Genomic DNA, 22,202 nt, shown 5'->3' on the forward strand with positions numbered 1-22,202 from the left:
TAACATAAAATTTACCATCTTAACCATTTTCACATTAACAATTCAGTAGTGTCAAGTACACTCACATGCTACGTAGACAATCTCCGGAATTCTTTTTATCTTGGATACAAACAGTCTTCAATGAAGGCCTGGAATGTCCTCCATAAGAGTGCAGGACTATAAATATATTTACAGATTTTTTTTTTTCCCCAAACCAGTGAATTAACTACCAATAATATTTAAGTAATTTGGATGGCTGCAGTCTGGTCTCCCAGTAAGTGGTTTGGGGGTAGTAATGAAAAGCATTTCCCCACACCTATCAATATGGTAGAATCAACTGAGTGGATAAGGCTCCAATGCGGAAGAGCTGGTCCTAAAAGGTGGCTATATCCAGTCCCATAGCTTTGAAACTTCAAACCATCTAACACTTGGTGATTCCCAAAGTGGCCTCCAGCCTCCCTCAACAACTGACATTTGGAGTCAGATAATTCTTTGTTTGGGGGGAGGCTGAGGGGCTGTTCTGTGCATAATAGGATTTTTAGTATCATCCCTGGCATCAAGAGACTCACAAGCCTCATCTAGATACCAGTAGCAACACCTCCACCAAAACTGTAACAACCAAAAATATCTCCATATATTGCCAAATGTCCCATGGGGGTCAAAATCAACACACCGCCCCCACACCCAAAACCACTGCCCTAGAGTCACTCAAGCTTAAACCCCCCAAAAAAGGAAATAAACCTTCTGGGTAACCCGTCTATATTCAAGTCTAGTAAATTATATTCTTTCCAAGTGAGTTTATCATTTGCTTTAGACCAGCGACCAATCTGTTAGTTCTATGACTAACCAAGCTTGACAACATGTGTAAAAAAGGTTCCCAATGAAACAGAAAATTAAAATTTTGGATCAATGCATTTTTGTTCATTTTAACCTTTAAAAAAAATCTTCATAGGAAAACTATGTATATTTAAATATTTTAACACTGCACATGCTTAAATCCTTAACATTCAATAAGATTCACTATTTATATAAAATTTGAGATACTATAGTAATGCAATTATGGTATAATAAAAAAATATTTGCTCTTTGTTTCAGGTTCCTGGCACAAATTTCTGAAAGCTTTAGAATCTACTCTCGGGGCACCTGGGTGGCTCAGTGGGTTAAGCTTCTGCCTTTAGCTCAGGTCATAATCTCAGGGTCCTGGGATCGAGTCCCGCATCGGGCTCTCTGCTCAGCAGGGAGCCTGCTTCCTCCTCTCTCTCTGCCTGCCTCTCTGCCTCCTTATGATCTCTGTCTCTCAAATAAATAAATAAATAAAATCTTAAAAAAAAAAAAAAGAATCTACTCTCTTATACACTGAGACAGTTCATGGCGGGCAGTGGCGGGGGGGGGGGTGCGAAATAGCTTCAGGGTGGTGGCTGGTCCCCAGAAAAACTGACCACCTGATTAATGTGATTAGAGGGTTAAAACTTTCAGCCCCACCCCCAGATCTCTGAGAAAGGGGGAATGGCTGGGGACTGAACTCAATCACCAGTGATCAAAGATTTGTAGTCACCCAGGCAGAAGTATGGGTATCCTGGGTACCCCATTTATAGCTGGCATCTCAAGTGAGGGCAGTCTTATGGGACTAAGCCCTTACCCATGGGGTCTGTGCTAACTCTGGATAGGTCACATCAGAATTAAAGTGAATTACTAACACCCAATTGGTGTCAGGGAAATGGTTATTAGCATCAGAAAAAAGAACTGATCAGAACAGGTGTCTGAAAACACAAAAACAAAAATCTTCTTTTTTTTTTTTTTTTAACAGAACCTTCATTATTAGGTCACAACTTTTCTAAGATTACCTTTGGAGCTCAGCCTCGTGTTTACTGACCACTAATTCTTAAACTTATTTAAGTATAAAAGCCCTAAGTATATATGACAAAGGTGTGGAACTTCTTTGAAGATCAAAGTATATACATTCACTATTTTCTTTACAATTTCAGATGTCTCAAGGACCACTAACTTCTGGTCTAAAAAAAGAAGCTAGTCCAGAAGATTTTATCAAACATCAGAAAGTCTTTGTCAGTTTGGACTGGAATTTCATATTAAAAATCCTACACAAGTATAGAGTGGTGGTTATGTTAGAGTCTTCCATAAAGTATTTCAAGAGAGTAAATAAATTACTTAGAGGAAAGTAAATCTCTAGATAAAAAAATTTAAGAAGAAATACATAAACCCAGCCAGAGAATATTTACAAAAATAAATCTATTATGGGAACAGGTAATATCGGAGACTCAAATACCTGAATAAAGTTTTTCTACTTCTGGAGTATAACAGGCATGTGGACCAAAATTAAATGATGCTATCAAGAACCAAATAAACCATTAATGACTAGCAGGATGACTTCTACCTACTAGAAGCTCAATAAATAGTTCTTGAATTCAAAAGCCTTTCTTCCTCAAAGAAAATTACTTTAAAAATGAACAAAGCACACTGCAAAAGCATATTAAGCAGTATCTTACTGACATACAATGAAAATGAATTAAATTTGCAAAAGGGAAGCTTACCAAATTAAGTTTTTAAAAGACGATTAAAATTTTATAAAAAGAAAAATGATAGCCTTCATTTTGATTGTAAAACTGAACCATAATTTCATTTCAATCAAGACAACTTTCAGTAAAATCTGGGACAATTCTTTCTGCTTCTTACTACTTCAGTTTTCCTCTAAATAATAGAAACCTCTAAGTTTTTTACTATATTGTCTACAAAATTCCATACACAGGACAGATACCATTCTTTTCTTGTGACATGAGAATAGCCCCCAATTAGGAACTAAGAAGGGGAAAAAAGCCTACAAAGTAATGTCTACATTAGTGTCTATATATTTATAATATGAAAGCACTTGCCTGGTTTAGGAACAGTATATCCAAATACATAAAACAACACATTCAAAGAGGTTCCTCAATTTATCCTATTTTCCTTTAAGGCTATCCATTACTTTATATCAAACTCTGAATCTGGGGGCGCCTGGGTGGCTCAGTGGGTTAAAGCCTCTGCCTTCGGCTCAGGTCATGATCCCCAGGATCCTGGGATCGAACCCCACATCGGGCTCTCTGCTCCGCGGGGAGCCTGCTTCCTCCTCTCTGCCTGCCTCTCTGCCTAGTTGTGATTTCTCTCTGTCAAATAAATAAAATATAAAAAAAAAAAAACAACTCTGAATCTGCAGGCACCTGGGTGGCCTTAGGCCTAAACAGACTAAATGCTTAGTCTGTTAAGCATTTGACACTGATTTTGGGTCAGATCACAATCTCAGGGTTGTGATCTAGCCAGGTGTTGGGCTCTGCACTGGGCATGGTGCCTGCTTAGGATTCTCTCTCCCTCTCCCTGCCTAAAATAAACAAAATAAAAACACCTCTGAATTTGTATAATAAAAATCAATATACATTCATGTGCATTACATAGATTAGATCTTTTTTAAAAGATCTATTTATTTACTTTCAGAGAGAGCATGGTGTGGCGGTGGGGGGGGGGGGGGTGTGGGAGGGAACAGATCCCAAGCAGGTTCCCCTTAAAGTGCAGAGCCCGAAGCTGGACTCAGTCTCACAACCCTGAGATCATGATCTGAGTTGGTATCAAGAGTCAGACATTTAACTGACTGAGCCTCCCACACACCCAACAATAGATTTCTTGGATTTTCAAAGGATTCAAAGCAATCTTTTATATTAACATCTCTTTTAATCTGAGTGTTAAATTGTTTTTGTTATGTTATTGAAATATATGTACTAAGACAAAACTCCTTTAGTGTTTATATCAACTCATATAACAGTAAAATCTTCCAAATTAAATCCAAACAAAAGCACAAAACCAATACTATTCAACCAACATTAACATGACAGGAAAAAATGGTTTGCAGAAACAAAATCTCAACTGGCAACATGAATACAATGCTATCATTGTATCTGCTCTTCTAAATTTGGAATGTCTATATGACTATCAGGTGTGATATAATCCTCTTAGTACCTCTCCCTACTATGAGGTAGCATAGTACAGTGGGTAGGAGTTATGGAATTGGACAATGTGTATAAAAACCAACCCCACTATAATATATATCTAAGCTTGGGAAATGTAAGCTTGGGAAAATTAACTTCTCTGTATAACAATGTCCTCATCTGCACAACAGAAGTGATCACACATATCTCACAGGTCTATTTCAAGAATTAAAACCTCTTAAAACACAAATCCTTATAATAATTATAATTCGTGATTATACATAAAGAGTACTTAGAACATTAAAAAGATACTCAAAGAATGTTAGCTAATCCAATGTGAAATACCACAAAACTTAGATCATACAGTGGGTTGTGGCATCATTTGGAGATCTACTATTTGGACATAAATACATCATTTATGCATTAGATATACCTCAGTCCCAATTAACTCTTCATAAGGTAGTACAATACTACCTAGAGCCAACATGACCAAACAAGCATAAACACGGTTACTGCAATCTCCTGGCATTTACTGGTTTATAAGACAGTCATCTAGATGATCTAGAATATGCTATGACATTTTCAGAAAATCACTGTCATGAACATACTCTATTTTTTTTTTTTTTTAAGATTTTATTCATTCATTTGACAGAGAGAGAGAGATCACAAGTAGGCAGAGAGGCAGGCAGAAGGAGAGGAGGAAGCAGGCTCCCTGCAGAGCAGAGAGCCTGATGCGGGACTCGATCCCAGGACCCTGAGATCATGACCTAAGATGAAGGCAGCGGCTTAACCCACTGAGCCACCCAGGCGCCCCGAACATACTCTATTTTTAATTCTCAAGGGAAACCTACAGACTCATAAGAAAATAACGCAAATCCCAGTTTGCATATGCTTTTTTAACAAAGTCTCCTAATTATATTAAACTTTCTACTCTACACACACACACACACACACACATATCTGTTGTATGATATAGGGTATAGCTCAAACTTAACATGTATGTTCAATAATACTGCCATTTCAAATTTCTTATGTTGTTAATTTTTAATAACACATAGTAGATCATCATTAATCTTTGCAAAGCGCAAGCCATTTCACAGGCCTTTTCACAAACTCAAATCAGAAGCCAGAAAAATTCCCACTTCCAGGTGGTGTATATACATAATGGAATATTACTCGCCCATCAAAAAGAATGAAATCTTGCCATTCACAACAACATGGATGGAGCTAAACTGTATTATGCTAAGTGAAAAAAGTCAGAGAAAGACAAATACCATAGGATTTCAATCATATGTGGAATTTGAGAAACAAAATAGATGAAAGTATGGGAGAAGGGGGAAAAAAAGAAAAAAAACAGAGCGAGAAACAAACCACAAGAGACTCTTAAAGATAAAGAACAAACTGAGGAGTGATGGATAGAAAGGGTGGCAGATGGGCTAGATGAGTGATGGGTATTAAGGAGGGCACTTGATATGATGAGAACTGGGTATTGTCTGTAAGTGATGAGTCACTGAATTCCACTCTTAAAACCAACACTTCACTGTATATTAACTAGAATTTAAATAAAATTTTGAAAAAACGGAGAAAAAAACTCCTACTTCCTATCAAATCACCATTAGCCTCATATATATCATACTATAAATATTACCACCTCCATCAATAAAATATCTAATCCATGTTGTCCTCATTGGCTTCAATATTCAAAAGTCAGCACACTGGAATCTAATTATCGATTAATAAGCAATGAAACAAACAGATATTTAAAGAGGAAGGGAAAGGGATATTTGTCATAAACCCTTAAAAAAATCATAATCTTGGGGTGCCTGGGTGGCTCAGTCATTAAGTGTCTGCATTTCGCTCAGGTCATGAACCCAGAGTCCTGGGATCAAGCCCCACATCAGGCTCCTTGCTCCATGGGAAGCCCGCTTCTCCCTCTCTCACTCCCCACACTGTGCTCCCTCTCTCCCTGTGTCTCTCTGTGTCAAATGAATAAATAAAATCTTTGAAAAAATCATAATCTCTATTAATAGTGTTTAATAATTAGATAAAGTTTACATCACCAACTTTTTTTAATCTGAAAACTTTTCTAAATGAAACTCGTGAATAACCAAATTTTGAAATATTTTTCAAAATACGTACATCATGAGCTTATCTACAGTACCCCAGAAACACTCTTCAATTATTTCTTTTTCAGTTTCTACTTCCTCTTTATGCATTACCTTTTTAATTTTTTTACCAGAATACTGAGTATTCCGTGAATAGTGTACAGGTCATTACCTGTGACCTGGTTTTTGTCTCATTATCTAGAAATCAGTCATGTTTTCATGATACTGAAGTGTTAAGGGCAGTTCTGCAAATCAAATTATAAACCTCAAGAGGGCAGCTAGTATTCTCATGTGTCCTACACAAGGAATCACCATCTAATTAATGCTTATTTCTATCCCCATATAGAAATAAACTAACACAGCTGTTTTTGATGACAGAAATAAGCTGTAAAGTCAATAAAAACTCTTACACAACTTCTTATAATATATTAAAATTCAAAATCAATGTACTCTTGTACAAACTTAATACAAAACCCTAGTTTGATTATGCATGAGCCAATTTTCATAGAATTTAAAAGCACCCCATCAGCAAAGGCAATCCAATATGCAAAAGTTGTTACAACATAAATTATAATCGAAATTATTAAATGTATAAAACATAAAATAGGAAGATCTAATTTGGAACATGTCATGTTATATTCACATTTATAAATTACTGCACTAATATATTCTCACATTCACTGACATGACTTTTACTATTTCCATGTGGATATCTCCCAAAACTATACTGTCAGCCACATGTCTCCTAATACAAAATCAGAATGTCCAAAATTCATTTCTTCCCCAAGCCTGCTCTCCTCACGTTTTACACTTCTTTTAATGCCATTGCCAGTAGCCAAATCACACAGATCTACAATCTCAGTTATCACTCACTCAACAAATATTCACTGGGTATCTACTGTGTGCCAGGCTCTGCTCTAGACACCTGGAATACATCATGAGGAAAATAAAAATCCCTATCCTAGCAGAGTTAATATTCTTACATTCTCCTTTCTACCCATGAGTGTAGTGATCTGAGTCAATCAATGCCACTATCACAACCTCGTTTACATTCATTCTCTCCTATCTTTTTACCTACACTATTTCAGTGAATTCTTCACTGGTTTACCAATCTATAGATTTCGTCTCTCTAAAATATCTTACAAACTACTGCCATATCAATCTTCCCAAAGCATCAATCTGATTCTCCAGCTTAAAAATTTACAAGGATTTCCCAAGGCCACAAAATAAAGCTCATAATCCTCTGCTGGTCTCTAAGGTACCCAGAATGGTCCAAACTATCTTTTAGGCTTATCTTCCAAACTGAAGAAAATCACTTTCACTTTCATCTGACTTTCAAGCCAAAATGAATTATTTATTATTATAAGGACTCATTTGGGGAACCTCAATATTTCTTTCACCTTTTGCCTTTGTTTACAACTATTGCCTCTACTAGAATCCCTCACCCTACCCACACCTTTAAAATCTTAATTTCCAAATCTTAACCATTCTTCAAGGTCTAGATCAAATTTAACCTCTTTTATGCTTTGTCCTGGTTTCTCCGGTAGAAATTATCACTCCCCCCTCTGAAATCCTACAGTATTCTATTTGAAACAATTTATAGCACTTAATATTTCTACCTTATGTTTTAGTTATCTGTGTCACTTATTCCCCATATGAATGCAAAGTCAGGGTTTTAGCCACCTTGCTTGTAACTGTACAAAAGAGGCACACCATAAATATTTCTAGATTACTAATATCATCATTAAGGAAGTTACCAAGCTTTATTCATTCAATGAACATCACTGGATGTCTGCTCTGTACACTATGCCAGGTTCTGAAGAAATGATGATGACTCAAACAAGAAGTCACATAAATAGGTAAATTAGAACACAATATGTTAAATACTTGAAAAAAAAATAAACACAGCATATTGAAAGTCTAAGGCAGTAGCAATGGAAGAAAAAAGCAGGTGAAATATGGGAAAGAGAGGGATACCAAGAAGCAAAAACCAAGAAGCAAAGAAGAAAGTCTAGACAAACAACTAAACATGAACTAAGGGATCTAAAGATCTCCCAGATTTTGAGCCCAGGTAAAAAGAAGGATGATTCCTAATACTATTAACTGACCTGAAAAAACAAAAAAGAAAAAACTTGAGCAAAAAAAAAAAAAAAGATAGGCATTTGGATAACAAACCATTTTGGGTATCTACAGAATAACTGAGATAGTTAGTAGACAGATGAAAATAGAGATCTAAAGTTTAAAAGATACGTCAGAGCTATTGGTTAAGAGTTGGAAATCACTTATATAAAGATGATTTGAAACTGCCTAAGCTCTAGGTAAATGCAATTTCTCAGAAAGTGAGAAGTGGTCCCAACACATTAACATTTGGAATACAAACCATCAGAGAAGACAATGAGGAGAAAATCAGATATATATACAGGGCCACAAAAATTAAAGGAGCATTTCAGGAAAGAAGAGATACTAATCAATGGTACTGTAAAAGTGTCTGTATGGTAACAGATCATAGATGTCCATGTGGTAAGCAGAGCATAATGTGTACAGTGGCACATAGGAAAGTGGCACTTTCCTATATTACTACATCTAATTCTTACTCTGTTATATACCTGAAACTAATGTTAACACTGAAAAAAGAAAGAAGAGCTTTAATAACTATCAAAAGCTGCTTAGAGAAGAGGTCCCTGCACCCTCATGTTCAGTGCAGCATTTATTCAGAATATCCAAGACATGGAAGCAACCTAAGTGTTAACAGATAAAGGGATAAAGAAGATTTGGTATATACATATATAATGCAATATCATTCAGCCATAAGAAAGAAGGAAATCCTGTCATTTGCAACAATTTGGATAACTGTTGAGGGCATTATTCTAAGTGAAATAAGTCAGAGAAAAACAAATACTATATGATAGCACTTATATGTGGAATCTAAAAAAGCCAAGCTCAGAGAAATCTAAAAAAGCCAAGCTCAGAATACAATGGTGGTTACAATGCCTATGTGTTGGGGTACTGGTTGGGGGGAATATTCATTAAAGGGTAAAAACTGCCAGTAATAAGATTATGAAGTTCTGAGAATCTAATGTACAGCATGGTGATTATACCCAATAATCCATTATTATATATTTGAAAGTTCTGAATGGAGCAGATCTTAAATGTTCTCACCACAAAAAAGAAACGGTCATTATGTGATGGGATGGAGGTGTTACCTGATGCTATGGTAGTAATCACTTTATAATAAATTAGTTAAGTCAATATGTGGTATACCTTACATTTATACAGTGTTATATGTCAATTACATCTCAATAAAACTGGAAAAATAATTTTAAAAGAAAACTGAAAACATCTGAGTTAAGTAAACAATTGAGAAAGGGTTCATTATACTAATAATTCTTCTGTCTCTTGAGCTGGATGGTGAATATAGATGTCTATTCTAACTGGAATGCTGTCTACATATCTCTCTATCTAACTGGAATGCTACAACTGAATTATAAAGAAAAATAGCCAACATTAGTATGCCTACACTCTGACTCTCTACTTTAGAGCCTATAACTTAAACTATCCATATGTAAGATTTAAAAAAATATAACCATAAGTTAAAGGAAAGAAAAATAAAAGCTGCTTAGAGATCAAAAAGAAAGAGACTAAGAGGAGGTTATTAGATCTGAGGATCAGGAGCTCATCTATAACTATCAATAAATGGTTTCAGAAGAGTGATCAGGCTTTGATTAGATTGGGTTGAATATACATGAGAGCTCAGGAAATGGCCACAAATACTGATCAACAATAAAAGCAATCATAGTTATTACATTTACTAAATACCTACCATTGGGTATCATTTTGAGTATTCTGAATACAATGCTTTAATTTTTTAATGCATTAACTCTTTAATGCAAAACAGAGCTTTAACTCTTTAATGCAAAGACACTTCTCATTTTACCACTGAAGATTTGAGACTCAGGTTACTGAAGTATCTTGCCCAAGTATTGCAAATTCTATAAGCCATGCTTGAGAAAAAGACACATAGCCCACTATTTCAAATGAAACCTTATTTTCTAAGATTTACCTCTATTTCTGACATTCCTCCTTTTATTTCCAAAACTTTTCTTAACCATTAGATTTTTATATCAGGTGGACCAAATAGCCCCTAAGTCTAAGATGACTCCCAAAGATTCCTGCTTCCTGGTAATAATGCTCTTGTGCAACCCGTCCCAAACCAAACGGAGCTGACCTGTATAAACAATAGATTTTTTTTTATAATCTTTTTATATATTTTATTTGTAAACTTTGAGCTCAAACAGCAATTTTGGTTCGGGCCAAAGGAATTGTTAAGTGCTTGCTGCATGATTTAGAAGTAGATTTTATTTTCGGTACATGACTTTGTATAAGACACTTTGTTTGCTGCTCTGCACTTTTTTTTTTTTTATGATTATGATTCCATTTATTTAAAAAAAGGGGGAGAAGAAGTGCTTTTAAACAATAGATTATTGCACAAAAACAGAGTACTGCTTCCAAGGCTAGGTCATAAAAGACACTGTACTTTTCATTTTGCTCTCTCTTGGATCACCTAATCTGGGAGAAGCCAGCCACTAAAAAAAAACCAGAAGCAGCCCTATGGAGAGTTCTGAGTGGTAAAGAACTGAGACCTCCTGAAAAACAAAACAAAATAAAACACAAATTTGCATACCATCTGAGTGAGCTATCTTAAAATTAGATCCTCCAGTCCTAGTCAAGCCTTGAGATGACTGCAGTCCCAGGTAACATCTTAACTGTAACCGCATACAAAAATACTCTGAGCCAGAACACCCAGTGAAACTGCTTCCAAATTCTTAACACACAGCAACAGCCTGAGATAAATGTTTATTATTGCTTTAAGATACTAAGTTTGGGGGTAACTTGTTATATAGCAATAGATAATTAATATATGAGGTAGATTTGAAAAATACCTTTATGTCACAAAACGTACATGTTATTAGATAATAACCAATATCTACTCATCTTTTTTTTTTTAATATTTTATTTATTTGACAGAGAGAAATCACAACTAAGCAGAGAGGCAGGCAGAGAGAGAGGAGGAAGCAGGCTCCCTGCGGAGCAGAGAGCCCGATGTGGGCCTGGATCCCAGGACCCTGGGATCATGACCTGAGCTGAAGGCAGAGGCTTTAACCCACTGAGCCACCCAGGTGCCCCCAATATCTACTCATCTTGATCAAAGTAGCTAAGATTCTTATTCCTATCAGTATACAAAATTATAGAAAGGAAAATTATGACAATTTGAAATGATTTATTTAGCAATAATAAGCAAAATTGCATTCCCATATGTCAAAGCCACCAACACTGTAATTTAACTTACACTGAATGCCCTTGGGAAGTCATACAGCCACACTTCTAGGCTGGAGCAGATCTGACAGAATAAATTCGCATCCTCCTTGTCTAAGAGTACTGTTCTGATGATAAAATAAAGCTGATAACAAATATTCTCTTCTAACTAATTAAATCTATATGGCTCATTCTTATATTTATTGTGGTTTTATTACGGCTGTAAATTCTGAGGGCAGAGAGCAATCTCACTTTAATTTTTATAGGCCACAGCGTTTAGCACAGGACAAATTTAAAATGTGCCTGGATGGCTCAGTTGGTTGAGTGACTGCCTTCAGTTCAGGTCATGACCCTGAAGTCCCAGGATCAAGTCCTGCATCTGGCTCCCTGCTCAGCAGGAGGTCTGCTTCTCCCTCTGACTTTCCCTGTTTCATGCTCTCTCTCATTCTCTCTCTCTCTCTCTCAAATAAATAAATAAAATCTATTTTTAAAATGTATTAGTAAACTTCACAGACTTGGTAACACAAAACCTAAGTGTCCAAAATCAGCACACTGGTTAATTTTTTCAAGTGTTAGCTATTGTTATTTTTATCAAATTCTTTTATAGCAGTTCCAGTTTCATGAAATATCAAAACACAAAGTCCTTTCTTATTTTTCCCAATTTTCATTATCTTTTATTTGTACACAAAATTCAAACCATTTTCATTCACCAGTCACAAGAAAAACTCTTAATGCTTTTGGCTTCCAGCTCTCTTTAACATGTTTGTTAAGTTTTATACAGGTTGGTAAAACACGTTGGATTTTACCCAAAAATAATTGTTATCACAGCATAAAGTTCTCACTTTTGCTCTTAGTAACAGTTTGCCAGTTTATCTGAACAAAAACAGAAAGGAATCCAAAAGCTCTGCAATGCTGTTTCCTATATGTCTATACAAACAGTTTCTTCGTTGTTGTTGTTGTTGTTTTTTTTAAGAAATCTCTACATACAACATGGGGCTCGAACTCACAACCCTGACATCAAGAGTAACATGCTCTTCCAACTGAGCCAGTCAGCTGCCCCATTTCTAATTGATGGGTGTCAGATCACTTCACAGCTCCAATTTCAACACCACAAAACCTTAATAAACTATTAACCTTAACAAACTATTCTCTGTAGTTCCCACTGTTCCCACAAAAATACTACTTGTCAAAATACATGAAGATATTTGTACTTAATAAAATACTACCACATTTCATTGAATCTAAGACATCATCAACTGTCAAGGCACACCATTATTTTATGAATCATTAAGAAAGAAAAATATTACCAATTAAACTATGACATCTGTGAGATGAATCCCAATCTCAAAGGTATTGGAAGAGGGGAATGTGCATCTTAGAATCTATGAAATATAATAATTCAATTTGTCAGAAGGTAGTTTCTCAAGGAATGGATTCTAAAAGTCTAGCTACCATCATTTGCTTTCCAAGAAATTTCATGACATTGAAAGAGTCTTATTGGATTAAGCACTAACACCCTAAAATAAAATGTCAGTTGAATAAATGAATAAAAGTTACTCCCCTGGCTTATCTTTAATGACAGAAATCAACAGCTATACTTTACTGAAGAGTATCTTCTATAGGTCAGGCCCTTGCTGACACTTTCTTATATTATTAAATCTAATTCTGACAATAAGCTTGAAAGGTAAATAGTACCACTTTTTACACACAGGAAAACTGAGGTTCAGAGAAATAATGTTGTGAATATCTCACAACCAATAAATAAAGGAAATGCAATTAAAGTAAAAAACTTAAGATAAAATTAAGCTACTTTCTCTATTGTCTTCATATATATCTCATATACCCTCAAAGAACCTTTTAAAGTTTTATCCTACATGTTCCTAAAGGTTCTATCCTATTTTCCTCACCTTGTTAGTAGCCACATTTCTCAAATGAAAATTACACACGTGTTGTATCAATGACTTTAACCTCTTAAAACCTGGAAGTCGGTTTGCAAAAGACAAATTTATGTTCAGAATCCACCAATAAGCTCCTTTTGTCATATCCTTAATTCTCATTCTCACCTGTCTACATAGCTTGTCACTGCTAGTAATCCATTTATCTTTGCAACTCTTGACTCTTGTGACAATATATTTTCCAAGACATCCTCTATTTGGATCTCTACTTTTCTGCCTTACATACTTTCCCTTAATGAGTTCTTTAACTACTATCTCAATTATGATAATCTGTTGATACAATTTTTCAAATTCTAGCTCCTTCTCTACATATAAACATTCTGCACATGAAATCAGCATATTTAAGATCTAATTTCATGAGTTAACCATCCCTAAAAGTAGCTATTCTCGACCAGTTTCCCCAGGTTTAAACTTTGTAGTGAATTCTTCCCTCCTTCACTCCCTAAAAAATACACAAACAGTGAACACTAGAAAGTGATGCATTCAAAAATGTTTAATAGGGGCACTTGGGTGGCTCAGTCAGTTAAATGTCCAACTCTTGATTTCAGCTCAGGTCATGATCTCAGGGTTATGAGATCAAGCCCTGCACTGAGCTGTGGAGCTTGCTTGGGATTTTCTCTATCCCTCTACCCTTGTCCCCTCCCTCTCTTAAAAAAAAAAGAAGAGGGGCGCCTGGGTGGCTCAGTGGGTTAAAGCCTCTGCCTTCAGCTCAGGTCATGATCCCGGGGTCCTGGGATCGAGCCCCGCATCGGGCTCTCTGCTTAGCGGAGAGCCTGCTTCCTCCTCTCTCTCTCTCTCTGCCTGCCTCTCTGCCTACTTGTAATCTCTATCTGTCAAATAAATCTTTAAAAAAAAAAAAAAAAAGAAAAGAAAAGGTTTAATACTATTACTTTATCTTTTACTAATGATATTTTTATTTAATTTCAAATATTAGTGGTAATAAAATGATCCAATTACTACAATATTCTGTATGGTTGCATATTACACCATTTGGAAGGAAGATGTTAACTTTATTTTTAAAAATATTGTATTTAGGGGCACCTGGGTGGCTCAGTGGGTTAAAGCCTCTGCCTTCAGCTCAGGTCATGATCCCAGGGTCCTGGGATCGAGCCCCGCATCGGGCTCTCTGCTCAGCGGGGAGCCTGCTTCCTCCTCTCTCTCTGCCCGTTTCTCTGCCTACTTGTGATCTCTGTCTGTCAAATAAATGAATAAAATCTTTAAAAAATATATATATTTTATTTATTTATTCCACGGACAGAGAGAGAGGGAACACAAGCAGGAGGAGTGGGTAGACGGAAAAGCAGGCTTCCCACTGAGCGGGGAGCCCAATTCGGGGCTCGATCCCAGGACCCTGGGATCATGACCTGAGCCAAAGCCAGGCACAACGACTGAGCCATCCAGGCACCCCGATGTTAACTTTAATAGAATATTCTGTGTTTAACAGGGCAGATTCACAAAATACACATTAAATTATTAATAATTATTGATACATTATTAAAATATTTAAATCATTATAATTAAAGTTGTATATATACAGTGGTTTATTAAGTGTTTCCTACATAAAACACACCATGTTATATTGTCTTTTAATGAAGAAAGGTCAAGGGGGAATTTTAAAATATGGCATTTGATAATTTCTTTTCCTAAAACATTTTTTTCTCTAATACTGTATGCTTATCAATCAATTCTAATAAGACTTCACAAGAAAACTGTGGAAGAAAAAAGGAAAAACTTGCCAATTTTCTTCCCAGTTTTTCTTCTACCTCAAAAATCAAAGAAACTTTCAAAAATGTATGAATTAATATTTTTATTTCATCAATAACCATCAAGTAGTAACATAAACTTAATGTTCTGTGAAATACCAGACTTTTTTAAAAAGGTAAAATTCTTTCAGCTTCCACTTGTCCATGAATAGTGTCTAAGCTGTTTTCTTCCTAGAGTTTCACTGACTCCCTTCCCCAAGTTGTCTCAAGAATAAATAAATGAACCTTGCTCAACTGCTGGCTTCAAATCACTCGGGAGAGATACATAATAATGGTTAATATACACAACACTTACTACACGCAGTATTATTACTTCCTATACATGCGTACCATATTACATGCTTTCCAATTATCAATTCATTTCATTTCACACTATCCTCTAAAGTAGACATTATTATTATACCCAATTTAAGGATGAGAAAATTTTAACACAGAAAGGCTAAATGACCTGCCCAGGGTCAAAGGGTTATTATAATTTGAATTTCAGTGGTCTCTAAAACAATTTAATGTCTACTTTTTTCATCTATAAAGAACTGAACTTTTCAAAGTCCATCATACTAAGCAAACAAATTCTAGAGTAAACATTTTGTAGTCCTCTCTAGCAAATATCTAATGGCAGTATAATCTGAGATATTTATATTTCAATACTCATTTTTCAAATAAGTATATTTGACTCAAAAAGGTTTATCGTTAAGATGATGAACTCTGATAAGAAGTGGTGCTTCAAGATTATGCTGAGTGAAATAAGTCAAGCAGAGAGAGTCAAGTATCATATGGTTTCACTTATTTGTGGAGCATAACAAATAACATGGAGGACATGGGGAGATGGAGAGGAGAAGGGAGTTGAGGGAAATTGGAGGGGGAGGCGAACCATAAGAGACTATGGACTCTGAAAGACAACCTGAGGGTTTTGAAGGGGCGGGGGGTGGGAGGTTGGGGAATCTGGTGGTGGGTAATAGGGAGGGCACATATTGCATGGAGCATTGGGTGTGGTGCAAAAACAATGAATACTGTTACGCTGAAAAGAAATAAAATAAAATAAAATAAAGAAGTGGTGCTTCACCTGCTCATCAACACCTTTGTTACCTGCTATTATAAAAACATTTGAAAAACACTGGAAAGACAACATCTCAATTTCATTATCACTGGCTGCATTTGAATTTATTACATAAAAGGGCTAAATCTGCATGCACTGACTAAACAATGTAAGAAAACTCTAAATTGATACCAAAGTAATTTATTTCTAGAGCTCCAGCCATACTCTGTGGGGACAAAGATAAACTTTTCTTATTTTCTCCATTCACTCTTCGACCATGCTCTTAAGAATCTCTTATTCAACCTTTCATGACATCCTAGGTAGACCCATGGTGTTTTGGTAACTTCTGTTACTTAAAAAAAAAAGAAAAAAGTTTCTAAATATGGCAGACATTGCCAGATATTGGATGCTGACATACACACTCTGCCTGACATACACACAGCAAGCATTAAGTAAAACATATTATTACTATCAAATTTAATCAAATCTAAGACGTCACTAACAATAACATATACCATTATTTTTTGTGTTTCTAAAAATGAAAAACATGTCTGCCAATTAATCTATGACACGGCATTAATTATAAGATGTATTCTGATTTCAATGTTAAAATACAGGAAAAATACATACTAAAATTGATTAAATAAGCTACTGATTCAAGTTCTCAATATTTTTGTCTATACATATGTCTTGTTTTCCTATCTTTGATCTTGTTCTCTCCAATGCATCCTCCAAGATCTAAATTATACATCTCACTTTGTAATGATCCCTCCCCACTAACTTCTTCTTTAAAATCCTTGATGGGTCACACCCAGAAGTGTTTAAATTCAGCAAGGTCTTCATCCCTTCACCTCTCACCTCTTCATCCCTTCTAGTCCCCCCTTCCAACTTCACCCCATCAGTTCTCCAACCTATCTACTAAACCGGAGTTCATTAATATGCTTAGATACTTTCACCTATTTATGCTTTGTTCAATATTATGCTATCTGCCCAGACTGACCCTTTATCCTCTTCACCATCTGATCAAACCCTACTCAATCTCTGGTACCCAGTTCAAATGCCACCTCTGTGAAAATTTCCAAGATAAATACTTTTGATTTCCAGAGCAAAATCAATTGGCATTCTTCTGTAACACAATCACAGTAAGCTATGATGAGGAAACCACCCAAGTTCTGAGCTCCTCCAGGACAGGCACTTATCTTCATATCTCTACACTCTTACATGATCCTGAGTGTAATACCATATTAAAAATCCAGGCTCTGAAATAAGACACACCTATGTTTGAATTCTGGCTTTTACCACTCACTAGCTATGTGACCTTAGGCAACTTACTCAATCTAAGATTCAGTGTCTTTTTCTTTTCTTTTCTTTTCTTTTTTTTTTGATTCAGTGTCTTCTTAAAACAAGGATAGCAAAACCTGCCTTAGAAGATAAGGATTAAATGTAAAATGCTGGCACATCAGAAGCACACAATAAACATTAGGGGTTGTATTATCGTCATCCCTTCATCATAAAAAAAAAAAAAAGAGAGAGAGACAGTCATTCACAAATACTTCATGAATTGATTTAACACACATTCTGATCTTCTCTAGTCATATACGTCCTGATTTGGTTTGGTAACATGTCAAAAGAGGTCTTAGTGGGGAGAGAGGGTTGTCCCTAATATACAGATATAAACTGAGTTAACACTGAAACACAGATACATTACAGAGGAATGGCCAAATGATTTTCCAACTTTCCTCAGCCTCGCTCATTCTTATCTAACCCCTCAAGCTTTACCATAATTCCTCAGTCCTGTCTTCTCAACCAAGGCAAGTTTCTACCTAGACAGGGCAATGGCTAATTTTCTGTGAGTAAACAGTAGTATTTTTAAGGTTTGGGTCCCTTAATTTACTCAGTCTTTTAAATGACACACACAAGAATTATTTTAGGTTGATAATGTGATCTAATGAATTAGATTATATATAATAATGTATTAATGCAGAGTATTATAATACTCTACATATAATATAAAATAATAATGTAATAATAAATGTATTAATGCAGAGTATCTGAATAATCATTAGAACATTTAAATTCATACTGACTCTTAGAAAATTCATTCTTAAAATTTAAAAGCAAAAACAACAACATACATACATTTATACAGCAGTGACAAGCCTCAGCAAGGTACAGCAGTGAGCAGGAAGCCAATATTCTTATTTCTGGCTCTACTATTAGCTAGTTTTAAGACTCTGACCACATAATCTTGGCTTCTCTACCCTCAATTTATTGATCTATAAAACAGAGGAGTTGAAAGGTCTTTCTCAACTCTAAAACCAATTCTAGTATTAGAAATTAAATTTTCATTAGAAAACTGAAATTAACTAAAAACTCAACTCATTCAAGCTATTTGGTCATACTTAATACACATGTGAATTTCACCCCAATTAAAAAAAAATAGTGTCTTAACTCAAATAAATAATGTCTAAATTATAAGTTACCAGGGAACTTCAAAACCACATAATTGTTCCCACCTGGTTTTCTTACTATATATAAAAAGGTTAAGGACAATTTATTAATAAGCATCACAGATAATAGGAGTAATAGCTAAAATCAATAAAGCCATTTTCCAAGAAAACCTGAACTGGTTAAGCCCAGAGTGACAAGCTTAAAGACTCAGTTTCCCTTACAAAGATCTGTTAACCCAACATTATCATTGAGCGCTGCTGGAGAAATAATTTTAATAGCAAATATATAGCTCTTACTATGTGCTAGGCATTGTTCTAAGCACTTTTCTATTTTAGTATATGTGCTGCCGAAGCGAGCACTAAGCACTTTTCTTATTTTAATTCCTTTAATCCTCACAAAGTCCTAGAACTACTATTATTATCCCTATTTTACAGATGAAGAAACTGAAGCAGAGAGGTTAAATGACTTGCTTGAGGTCTCTCAGCTAGTAAATTACAGAGCTGGAATATGAACTACACAGTCTGGCTTCAGAGTTTGTCCTCTGTACACATATGAACCTACTAGCAAATAAAGCAAAATAATAAGCAATAAAGCAAAACAAATTAATTGTGTTAACTCAGTCACTAACCATACCATATAACCTTGAATCACTTAACCTCTCTAAACCTCATTTCTTATTTAAGTAAAAAATGGAATTGGGCTAAATAATCTCTGAAATTCCTTACACATCTAATTAACATCCCATGATCTATGATCTAGAAGCCAAATGCCATAACTTGGCATAGCAAGAGCTATGCCCATTTTTATCTTCCTCTTTTTATTCCTATCACTAATATCTCTTTCTTACAGCTTCATCTTCTTAAGGTCCTCTATTTACCAACTGCTTATCTAATAATAGTTACATAGATAATCTTGAGAAAAATATAAATTAACTCTGACCTCCAGACCACACTCCACCACCTCCAAATCATACAGACTGAGGCTTGGGACTAAAAACACACCAGCCAATACTGCAGCAAGTGCTCAAGAACAGATCAGACCACATATAAATGAATGAATTTATTGGTTTATTTTTCATAAAGCAATTATGATGTAGGAATTGAGAAGCCTACCCAAAATTAGCACTATCAACATAGCAATTACTCAACTGCCCTAAGACTCAGTTTCCCCCATCTATAAACAGAACTAAGAACCTACCTAAATAGCTTGTGATAAAGAGAAAATGTTTTTAAAGTACTTAACACGGAGCCTAACACTGGAAGCACTCAAAAAATCATAGCTATTGGGGCACCTGGGTGGTTCAGTGGGTTAAAGCCTCTGCCTTCGGCTTGGGTCATGATCCCAGGGTCCTGGGATTGAGTCCCACATCGGGCTCTCTGCTCAGCAGGGAGCCTGCTTCCTCCCCTCTCTCTGCCTGCCTGTCTGCCTACTTGTGATCTCTCTCTGTCAAATAAATAAATAAAATCTTAAAAAAAAAAAATCACAGCTGTTGTTACTGGCCCTGCTACCACCTCTGTTATTTACAATTCCTGTATAAAAGCAAGAGCTCCAAATTATGACAGATTCAATTTCAAATTCTGCTCTATTACTTGTTAGATGTGTAGCCATGGACAAATTGATTAATCTCTCTAAAATGAAAATAATCAATCTGTCTTGTGAAGATTAAATGAGATTAGCCTATGGAAAGCAGCTGACACTGGGTTCCTAACTGCTCAATAAATGTTAATTCCATTCTCCTTAATGACAAGCTGACCACATATCTACTAATTCAATTCAAAGAAAAGAGAATGGAATTGGGAATCCCTAGGAAGCCAACTTCACTTTTCCCGAATGAATATCCTTTGTCATAGAGGAGATATTGGAGAATTCTCATCCAAGAGATTCCCTATTTCCTCTTTGTGCTCCCTACAACTAGAGAACTTAGGCCATCTCTGAACACTCTGAAAGGAGTCCTGTGTTCTAATGCAACAACTCTCAGAAACTCTTTCAGGGAGGGGGGCCTGGCTGGCTCAGTCAGAAGAACATGCAACTCTTTTTTTTTTTTCCAGAGTTCGAAAACTCATTGTTTATGCAGCACACCCAGTGCTCCATGCAATACGTGCCCTCCATAATACCCACCACCAGGCTCACCCAACCCCCCAACCCTCCAAAACCCTCAGTTTGTTTCTTGGAGTCCACAGTCTCTCATGGTTTGTCTCCCTCTTCAATTTTCCCCAACTCACATCTCCTCTCCATTTCCCAACATCCCCATGTTATTCCTTATGCTCCACAAGTAAGTGAAACCATATGATAATTGACTCTCTCTGCTTGACTTATTTCACTTAGCAAAATCTCTTCCAGCCCCATCCATGTTGATACAAAAGTTGGGTATTCATCCTTTCTGATGGAGGCATCATACTCCATTGTATATATGGACCATATCTTCTTTATCCATTGGTCTGTTGAAGGGCATCTTGGTTCGTTCCACAGTTTTGCGACTGCGGCCATTGCTGCTATGAACATTAGGGTACAGATGGCCCTTCTTTTCACTACAACTGTATCTTTGGGGTAAATACCCAGTAGTGCAACTGCGGGGTCAAGGGTAGTTCTATTTTTAATTTCTTAAGGAATCTCCACACAATTTTCCAAAGTGGCCGCACCAACTTGCATTCCCACCAACAGTATAAGAGGGTTCCCCTTTATACACATCCTCTCCAACACTTGTTGTTTACTGTCTTATTGATTTTGGCCATTCAGATGGTGTTAAGGTGGTATCTCAGTGTGGCTTTGACTTGAATTTCCATGATGACTAATGATGACGAACATTTTTTCATGTCTGATAGCTTTTTCTATGTCTTCTTCAGAGAAGTGTCTGTTCATGTCTTCTGCCTCTTTTTTGATGTGATTATCTATTTTGTGTGTGTTGAGTTTGAGGAGTTCTTATAGATCTTGGATATCAGCCCTTTGTCTGTAGTGTCATTTGTGAACATCTTCTCCCATTCCATGGGTTGCCTCTTTGTTTTGATGACTATTTCCTTTGCTGTGCAGAAGTTTTTGATCTCTATGAAGTCCCAAAAATTCATTTTCGCTTTTGTTTCCTTTGCTTTTGGAGACAAATCTTGGAAGAAGTTGCCGTGGCTAATGTCGAAGAGGTTACTGCCTATGTTCTCCTCTAGGATTGTGATAGATTCCTGCCTTATGTTGAGATCTTTTATTCATTTTGCGTTTATATTTGTGTATGGTGTAAGAGAATGGTCAAGTTTCATTCTTCTATACGTAGCTGTCCAATTTTTCCAGCACCATTTATTGAAGAGACTGTCTTTTTTCCAATGCATATTTTTTCCTGCGTTGTCGAAGATTATTTGACCATAGAGTTGAGGGTCCATATCTGGGCTCTCTATTCTGTTCCACTGGTCTATGTGTCTGTTTTTGTGCCAGTACCATGTTGTCTTCGTAATCACAGCCTTGTAGCAAAGCTTGAAATCAGGCAACATGATACCCCCAGTTTTGCTTTTCTTTTTCACCATTTCCTTAGCAATTCGGGTCTCTTTTGGCTCCATACAAATTCTAGGATTGTTTGTTCCAGCTCTTTGAAAAATGCCGGTGGAATTTTGATCGGGATGGCATTGAAAGTATACATTGCTCTAAGC

General features: G+C 36.0%; 1 protein-coding gene across 1 annotated transcript in view; it reads right to left on the minus strand.

Moving 5' to 3' along the window:
- Nucleotides 1–22,202, minus strand: part of XPR1 (xenotropic and polytropic retrovirus receptor 1) — a 244,176-nt gene that overhangs the window by 210,414 nt on the left and 11,560 nt on the right. The window lies entirely within an intron of this gene.

Source organism: Meles meles, chromosome 17, assembly GCF_922984935.1.
Source record: "Meles meles chromosome 17, mMelMel3.1 paternal haplotype, whole genome shotgun sequence".
Taxonomy (NCBI): domain Eukaryota; kingdom Metazoa; phylum Chordata; class Mammalia; order Carnivora; family Mustelidae; genus Meles; species Meles meles.